We start from the raw sequence: 9,468 nt of genomic DNA on the forward strand, positions 1-9,468 counted from the left end.
TTCACACAGCAGACTAGGTTTGTTATGATTTTTCTGCTGTGCCAAGCTCTAAGCCTGTTTACAGGTATTAGCTGAGAAGCAGTATCCTTATAGGCCTTCCTTGATACCACTCCTAGCATGTTCAAAAAAAAAAATTCCCCCAAAATCATGCACGTTATACACCTTTTCATAGGATTTACCGTTAGTACCAATTTTTTTTGTCATAACCAGCAAACTGTGTATTATGAGACTTAACAGTACCAGCAAATTCATGACTGGGAGGTATTTCCAAGTATCTGTTTAGACAGTCTGGTTTGTTTAGTATTCATTGTGTTTTTCCCAGTGTCCCCTTCAAAGACAGAGTTAGTTTCCATAAGTACACCAAGAACTACATTTTGAAAAAGTGAGACCTGGATTGGGATTCTCTCTCACCCCTCTCTTTGTGTGATTTCTCAAAAAGAAAATAACAAATGGGCAACCTCTTTGACTGATCTCAAGCCACCACAACTAATACTCACTTAAAATCACAACCTGTGTATGAAGTGCAAATCTCACTCAGAGCAACAAGCTATGCATATGACCCTGCTCACAGCAGCACTGTGATGGGTTCCCTCTGGGGTACAACCTGGAACTGGGGTACCACTGAGCCCTCCTGAACCACTAGCCTGGGCTCCCTCTTACACTGTACTGCTGTGACAAGCTACAAAGTCCTCTTCACTCTCACCAGCATACATAGAGGTAGGGACACACCCAGCTGCAGTTACATGGAGGCTCTCAGACTAGCCCCTGCATTGGAAGGCTACAGCCAGGACAAATACCAGCTACTCAGGCACGCACCCCTTCTGGAGTATAAACCCAAAATTATACCGTTTTGTTCTGCACAAGGAACTGTACAGCGTAAGCTCATAACATTTGTCCCCTCCCTCAATGTGGAGAGGAATATGTAACAGCCTTTTGCCCCTGAGTTGTGATTCACACACACTGGTTTAGATAAAGCAAAAATAAGTTTATTAGCTATAAAATATAGATTTTAAGAGATTATAAGTGATAGCAAAAAGATCAAAGCAGATTACCTAGCAAATAAACAAAAAATGCAAACTAAACGTAATATACTAAATAAATTGGATATGAATAGCAGATTATCACCCTAAGAGATGATACAAGCAGGCTGTAGATTCTTAAGGGGCAAGCTATACTTGCTTACAGCTTGGAATCCCCAGGTGTTTCATTCACAGGCTAAACATCCCTTTAGTCTGGTATCATCATTTCCCCCAGTTCAGGTTTGTTCCTCAGGTGTTTCCAGGTGAGCTGTTGTAGGGAGAGTGAAGTGCCATCATGATGCCATTTCCCCCTTTTATATCTTCTTCCCACTTGCTGGAAAGCTCTTTAGCTGTGATGTGGGTGAAACAGTTCCCATTGTGTAGAGCTATCTCTGAAATGTTTCTATTGTACACAGTTCCTGGGGTAATCCTTATGCATGTGTGCATTTCCTCAATAAGCCATCAGCATTGTTTGGCCTTTTTATTGTTGTACCCAAAAGGCTGTTTGTGGGTGTTCTCAACCTCGCCACATGTTTCAGTAACACGTACATAGACAAACTTCATAACTTCACATACAACAATAACACACACAATACAATGAGATATTAATATCTAGCAGAGCAAGATGTTTAGAATGATACCTCACAAGTACAAAACAGATCCTAATTACATGACAGTGGTGAATAAAGGGGTACCAGGGTGTCACAGTGGATAATAGTTTTCTCTGGTTCTCCAACTCCTTCTGCACTGCATACATAGTGAATTAGTATGCTTTGTGGGATTCACAAGTGGAATTTCCAACTTTAGATTCTTGAAATCCCCAATCAGCTGCCACCTAACTTCATAGATGTCTAAGTTTCCACCGGTAAAATCCCCATGGCACCTAAATTTCTGCCAGTGGGTTTGTGCACAGCCATCTCAATGCTGAAAGCACCAAGCAGCTCAGCAACTACCACACACCTAAGCCCCAGTGGGATTCACAAACTAGGCATTTCCCCAGGTATCTTGCCTGTGGGACCCAATCAGGGAAATTTGCTTTAAATCAGCCTTTGAACATATCTTCCAGATTGTGTCCTTCTCCCCAAATGGAGGTGGTGGTTTTGGCAGTCCATACCTTATAATTTTTAGCCCAGTGGTAAGAGAATGAATCTACAATTAGGGAGAACCAGGTTCCACCCCCTACTTCATATAGAGCAGGGATTCAAACCCAGCTCTCTTACCTTTCAGGGGAGTGCCCTAATCACTGCACTATGGGGCATTACAGGGTAGGTTCCTCTTAAATTCTCCTGTTGAAGCTGTTCCATTTTTTACAAACTACTAAAATAGCCTTTGGAGCAGGGACTACAACTTGTTCTCCAACAACCTATTGATCCAACCACTGGGCTAAAGATTATAAAGTGGGGGGGGAGAGGGCACAGGTGGGACAGCACTACAGCACTATGTCTTCCCCAGCTTGTCTTGAAAAATGTCTGAACTGGCTTAGGAACCTCACTCCAGGAAAGGGTTCCAAACTGTGAATCCCAAGTGGAGGGAGGCACCTACCTCCCTTTGAGGGTCCAGATTTAGGCCATACCCTCTCCTTGGAATTTCTTATTGGCTAACATAGGGTGGAGGGATTGATCTAAGTTATGCAACTTCACCTACATGAATAACATAACTGAAGTCAACATACTTATATCTACTTACTGTGGTGTCTTCACTGCGGTGAGTCGACAGCTGGCGCTCTCCCGTCGATTCCGCCTGCACCAGTTGCCATGGTGGAGTACCGGAGTCTATGGGAGATTGCTCTGCTGTCAATTTATCGTGTCTAGACTAGACGTGATAAATCGACCCCTGCTGGATCGATCGCTGCCTGTTGATCCAGCGGGTAATGTAGACAAGCCCTTAGGTAGCAACCTGTTCTGCATGCTGGCTTCTATGACTCCTATTCTTAGGCACCCCTAGGGCTCCCTTGTACAGCGAGACTGGGAGCCTAACTTGGGGTTGTGAATTCCACCAAGCAGCAGAGTGCCTAAAAGTTAGGTTCTGCAATATTCAAACTAAGTCTCCCTTCAGAAGCTGTATTCAGTCTCTCATTAACATGTATGATTGTCAAATCTAAAAGAATAGTGGCTTATCCATTCAATGGGAATCTTTCTAATGACTTTGGTGGACACTGATCAGGCTTTTATTGAATCCATAACTTAATAAAGGGATGTATGTCTTGACAAACCACTCACAACACATCACATTGATTTTAGGAAGGCATCAGTGTGCTTTCTAAATTTCCCTTTTTCTTGGTTTCCTCTGTAAAATGATGATGATATTCTCACTGGTATTACTGAGTAAATTGTCAAGAATAAATACTGTTACCACTGCAGCTGAAATATTTCTTCTAATTCTCTTGAAGGGAAATGCCTTGAATTCTGAAAATATTTAGGTTTGAAAACTGAAAATACTTTTAATTACTTAAGGCAACAGGCAATATTATAAATATCATGGCCATGCTTCTCTTGCAATGACAGCATAAGGATTAAGTAGTAAATGTGCAGTAGTTTTAAGAAAAAAAACATTTTACAACTAACTGTTAAATTACAATCATTAATAATTAAAAAAAAAGACTTTCTGACCTAGATTATTGGTGAATATAGAACCTGCATCTTTCTAATGAGAGAGGGAGAGAGAGAGAGGACTGATCTAAACAAAACCAGATCTGATGAGGAGTAAGTAGGATGAACACATAATAGGCTTGTTTGGTTTTTCTCTCTTCCTTTTTTAATATAATTCTGTCATGAGCAAAAAAATGAGTGTTAATCTACTTTCATTTCTTACTGGTAAATTGTGTTTACAGTAAGCTTACGAGCTTGCAGTTGGTTTCTTCTTTTTGCTATTGTCCAAGCATTTAGAAGAGAATGAAGACAGTTTTTACCCCTCCGCCCCCTCCCAAAACAGTCATAAATGAAATGGAATGCAGCAATGCTGACAACACTTTAAAGATCTATCGGAGGCCTTTTAAGGGCTGTTTGCTCTTGGGTGAAGAATTACCTATTAAATCTGAAAGAGGTTGCAAGCTGAATAAACACCATCTAGTAGGGTCAGTACTCTAAAGTTTAAAGCCATGCAGAACAGACGTGCTCTAGGTAGATTGGTAATGTACTGTATGTCTAAATCTGACTGAACAGAGTAGGAGGCACTAACATGAAATGGCACTAACAGGAATAGCAATTTTCAACTGTTTTTCAGCACAGCTAAAGTAAAAAGAATAAAGAGGGGGGAAAACACCTTTCCTATGTTCAAATTGAAATGAAAATAACACTACTCTTCTATAGTGGCTCAAAAAGATTACATCTGGTAAATAAATGGTATACCCCCAAGCTAGTTGATGGCTTAGGGGGCTGTCACTGGAATATGGAGGGCCAAATTCTCAGCCTCTCCAAGGTCACTGCCATGACACAAAGGGGATTTAAGATGCCTTAACGCAGCAGCTGTGAATACTTTGCCATAGGGGCATCCTCAGCAGCAGCCCTATGAGACCAACCTCTCCTTGCACTTATGTAAAAGCTGTTCCAGGGTGGGCTGAAAAGGGAGAGAATGAGGATGTGACTGGAGAGTAATACATTGGGGTGATCCTGGCTGACAAAGTGGCTTCAAAAGAATTGCCACCAGCTGGTACAAATTAGAACAGTTCTGAGGTTGCTCTAGCTTGTAACTGGACCGGGTCTGGCCCCTGGTAGTAGTCAAAATGATTGAGATGGTAAGGTCATGTAAAGCCAAATATTCCCACCAGTGACACCAATTGGTGAAGGAGTATGAATGTGTCCCCCCCAAAAAAAATTGTTTGCACTTGTTCAGTGCTGAAGAGTCCGGGGCCAATTTTCAGTAAGTGGTTGTGGCAGGGCCAGACTACCCCGCCTTAACCCGGAAGGAGTTAAGCCCATGGGACTGTGTGGTGGGGCCAGACTACCCCGCCTTAATCCGGAATGAGTTAAGCCCTAGGGACTGGCAGCGGAAGTCCCGCCTCCCTGGGCAGACTGGGCATGCTCCAAGTGCTACAGGAGTATAAAGGGAGGGAGGCCAGCTCATCCTGGGCTGGAGCCTGTAGGAGAAGGACCTGCTGGGGGAGCCACAGCCACAGCCACAGCCACAGCCACAGCCACAGCCACAGCCACAGCCACAGCCACAGCCACAGCCACAGCCACAGCCACAGCCACTGACTGCACTGGGAAGAGACGCCGTTCACGGCCTGCCAGCGCCCCGGTGATTGGAGGAGACCCAGGAGATGACCAAATCCGACGAGTACCAAGGACTCAACAACTCCTGGGAAACCCCAATGGAGAGCCTGGTAGGAAGGGACCCTGGGAGGGTGACAGAGTGGTACCTTCCCCCACCTGGGGAAACTCAGTGTGTTTCGGTCAGAACCCCCCCGCTGAGTTGGTGGCAAACCACTATGCTGCTGTTAGGGCCCTGGGTCAGGGCCCCCCTACTGGGGCTGTTGCACCCCAATGATAAAGACTCTGGCCGCTAGGCCATGCTACCCTCCACCCGAGGGTTGCTTCCTGGACTCTGGCCAGTAGGCCCCACGGCCCTGTAGCCAAGGGCTGTGTTATAGACTCCTGCCGTCAGGCCGCGTCTCCTTGAAGTAAAGGGGACGCCATAGACTCTGGCTGCTAGGCCATGTTACCCTCCACCCAAGGGTTGCTTTGTGGACTCCGGCCGGTAGGCCCTACTGCCTTGTAGCCAAGGGCCATGTTATAGACTCCTGCCGTCAGGCCGCGTCCTCTTGAGGAAAAGGGGATGTCATAGACTCTGGCCGCTAGGCCACACTACCCTGGACTGAAGGGCTATTTGACGGACAGTGGCAGATAGTCCATGCCACTCGCAACCTTCGGGGCATGGACCGTCACAGTGGTGTTGCAACCTGGTTGCCTGGATTGTCTGTTTCTGTACATCGGAGTGCAGGGTTGTCCAACAGGAACTCTACTCCTGGTGGGGCTGGCTCATAAACTGTGTGGGTAAGAGTGAGGGGAGATTTCCCCAGCTGAAGGAGGCCTTGGGTCCCTGCAGGAGGAGGTGGTGAATGGTGTCCCTGTTGGGAGGTGATGGTGGCACAGACCTGAATTTCCCTCCTCCCCCAAAAACATTTTGAATTGGCACCACTGGTTGCCCACTCTCCCTATGTTTGCTGAGTGAAATTCTATTATACCCAGAATCATTTGACTCAGGCCAGTTGTGACTGAAACTTGTTTCTTGTGGCTATTCAGAGAGGTGGCACAAATACCTTCTCAATGACTATATTTGAACCAAACATGTAGGTGGAGCTGGGTGGGAAGGCTTGCATAGGACCTACCACTGTGATACGCAGACTTTATTCCACGTCAATTAGGCACATTTCATTAATACTTATGGGGAGGGCACAAATGTCATGTTTATTTATCTAATGTATTTATTGTTGGAAGAGAACAATACCAATGGATAATTACAAGTAACATCTTTGAGTAAATTAATTGTGAGCTCTCTCTGTTTCAGCCTCTTAGGAGAGAATTCAGGGACTGCATTCCCAATTGGAATTAATAATTCCCATTTCCCTGATTTATTGCCACTAAAATGAGAGTCATTCTTCTCCTTACACAAGACCTACAAGACCCTCCAGGGGCACCACAATCTAGAAGCAATTTATGAATACTCCCACTGCTATTCTGATTAGTACTATAAATAATACAGGATATTCAATGATAAATATTTGAAATGAATGTTTTATATTCTCCGAACCTGACCTTCCTAAGTGCTTTTGAAAGTCAAATCTTTGCCTTGCCTCAGTTCCTGAGGGGAGAAAATATCTGATTGATAATGTCAGCAACGAATAATGTTCTTTGTAAAGTAACTCTCTTTCTAAGACAAGTGTATGATAATTTGCCTTCATATCTAGACCAGTGGTGCCAGGTTATTATCCATTTACATTGGTTTCTGTTTGCTTATTTTATCACTAGGCTATGCTCAGTGAGAAAATTAATGGCAAATGCAAATTTTATTTTCCTTCACTTTGTGCCAAGGGGTTTAGAATTAGATAATTGTGATAGATTGGACATTTGGCACCATATCTGACCTTTGTTTTGTTTTCCTGTGTTGTATATAACATCATTCCCCTTATTACGAAACGTTTACAGAGCAGGGAATTTAAAAAAAAAATACTAATATACCAGTTCTTAAAAATAATCTGTAAACAAATAGTAGTTGATGCTTTAAACAGTTTAAAGGATGAAATTTTGTGATTTTTGCCTTAAATTGGATTCCATTAGCTTTTACTAGATTAAAAACAACTGATTATAGCTTATAAAGGATTTTTCTCCAACTTCTCTTTCTAAATATCCTAAACTTTTCATCATTGTCAGATTGTGATACTGCAGCAAGACAGAATGTGTGAATTATCGGAGTGTTCATTGTTTCTTCAGTGATGTCTCATGTATTTTCCTGTAAATTCTCATACAGTTTATGTTTAGGTTCCTCGATTTATACTTATAAGTGCCAAATTATTTTTAAGGATTCTCTTCTAGGATATACTTGTTCTGTTATTGAGATGGGTATGATTACTTATTTTTTCCAGTGGTGTCAAAGATATTAATCTTTCCTTCAGATCCAGTACTGATACTGCCTTAGGCTACTAAGGAGTTCTCTTTTAAATTTATTAATATGCATACTGTTTGTCACTTCATTCATTGCAGTAGGTTCTTGCCAGATAACATTCAGAGCTTCCCGAACATTGAAACAATCTTTTTTTCTAGATCTCACTAAGCTTTGTTCCCACGCTTTACCCATACTGCAATCAGCTAAACCCCTAATTTTAGTGCAGCAGGATTGGAATACATTTTACTAAGTAAATGGCTTTGTTCCTTTCTGAGTCTTTATATTTGTCTATGTTTAAGAGTAATGTTTTTATTGTGTTGTCCATTCTGTTGACAGATTATGATTTCTTTTATGTGGATGATTTCCCTTCGAATGTGATTATAGGAATTATTCTACTTACCTCTCAAACCTATCAATTTTTAGTTATATCTGTCATTTTTATGTGTTTATAACAGTATGTTTTCTCTTTCTACTGTAACCATGAGAAATTTCTTTAATGCTACTCAGGGATCTATTTTCACAGGTTTTGTAACTGTAACTGTGTAAATGGCAATATTGAAATAGGCTCTTGAGACTGAAAATGAATCTTTAAATATCTGCAAGAATGAATTCCATAGCAGGGGTAAACCAGGATGACAGATCCAGGAGGAACAGATAGTGATTACCGGCTAGTGGGCCTAATGCAGGAAAATAATGCCCAGTCTTACAGACTATAGACACAGTAGAACCACCTGCTGGCACTGTGGGGATGAAGTGGCTCCAGCCCTACCAGTATCCCTGCAGAACCTGGGTTGTAGCCATCAAGGGCCAGCGTTTCTCACTGAAGATTTTACACCTTCGTATAGCTAAATCAGATTGGCCCCATAAAGGAAGGGTATGCAGAACATGTCCCCCAGTTCTTTGCTTTGCTTCTCCAAGCCCAGTAACAGGTAAAGAACATGGGTTTGAGCTGAGGTATTTGGTGAGAGGGTTATTTTAAGAAGGGGCCAATGTGAGACAGGAAAATGATTGTGAGTGTAGGGAGGGGATTTCTGATCTGTGTGTGCATTAGAAGTGTTGGGGGTCAGGTGACCAGATGTCCTGATTTTATAGGGATAGTCCTGATATTCGGGGTTTTGATAATAGGCACCTATTATCCCCCACCCCCTGTCCCGATTTTTCACACTTGCTGTCTGGTCACCCTAGTTGGGGGAGGGTGAAAGTGCTGCGGGGGGGACTGACTCATGGGACGTTTGCTGGGCAGAGCTGGAGGATGTCAATTTGCAAGATGATTTTTGAGCTGATGGGGGAGAGTGTTCTCCGAGCACTATGAATCTGCATAGGAGGGAGCAGTAGTTTGGAGCCTGGCAGATTTCTGAGTGGTGGGATTGTCAGGTGGGGAAAGGGGTTTGAACCTGGACCTTCTGAATAGGGGGACTGAGGCAATGGTGTGTAGGAGAGTTGTGGGAGGAGGAGGACCTGATCCTAGAAAGGGATGAATGGAGGGGAAGGGGAAATAAGTGAATTGGTGAGTGGGCTATTGGATTGTGAGGGAGAAATGTGGTAGATTGTTGGTCAGTGAGTGGCCGAAGGGGTGAATTGGATGTGTGTGTGAATAAGTGCGTGGGGTGGGAGATGAGGAGAAAAAATAGGAGAGAGATCAGGGCATAGAGTCAGATTGGATTGGGGGGGGGAAGTACAAGAGGAAGGGGGAGCAGATGACACAACATCACTAGGACAGGGAAGAAACAGTAAAGGGAATTGTAGAGGGATAAGAATTTTTTTTCTCTCTCTCTCCTTCCCCTTAATATATAACATGTCTCAGTTTTACAGTCTAAAAGGAAGTAGATAGTTCAAGAGGGGGCTTCTT

Source organism: Chrysemys picta, chromosome 1 (genome assembly GCF_011386835.1).
Source record: "Chrysemys picta bellii isolate R12L10 chromosome 1, ASM1138683v2, whole genome shotgun sequence".
In the NCBI taxonomy this organism is placed as follows: Eukaryota; Metazoa; Chordata; order Testudines; family Emydidae; genus Chrysemys; species Chrysemys picta.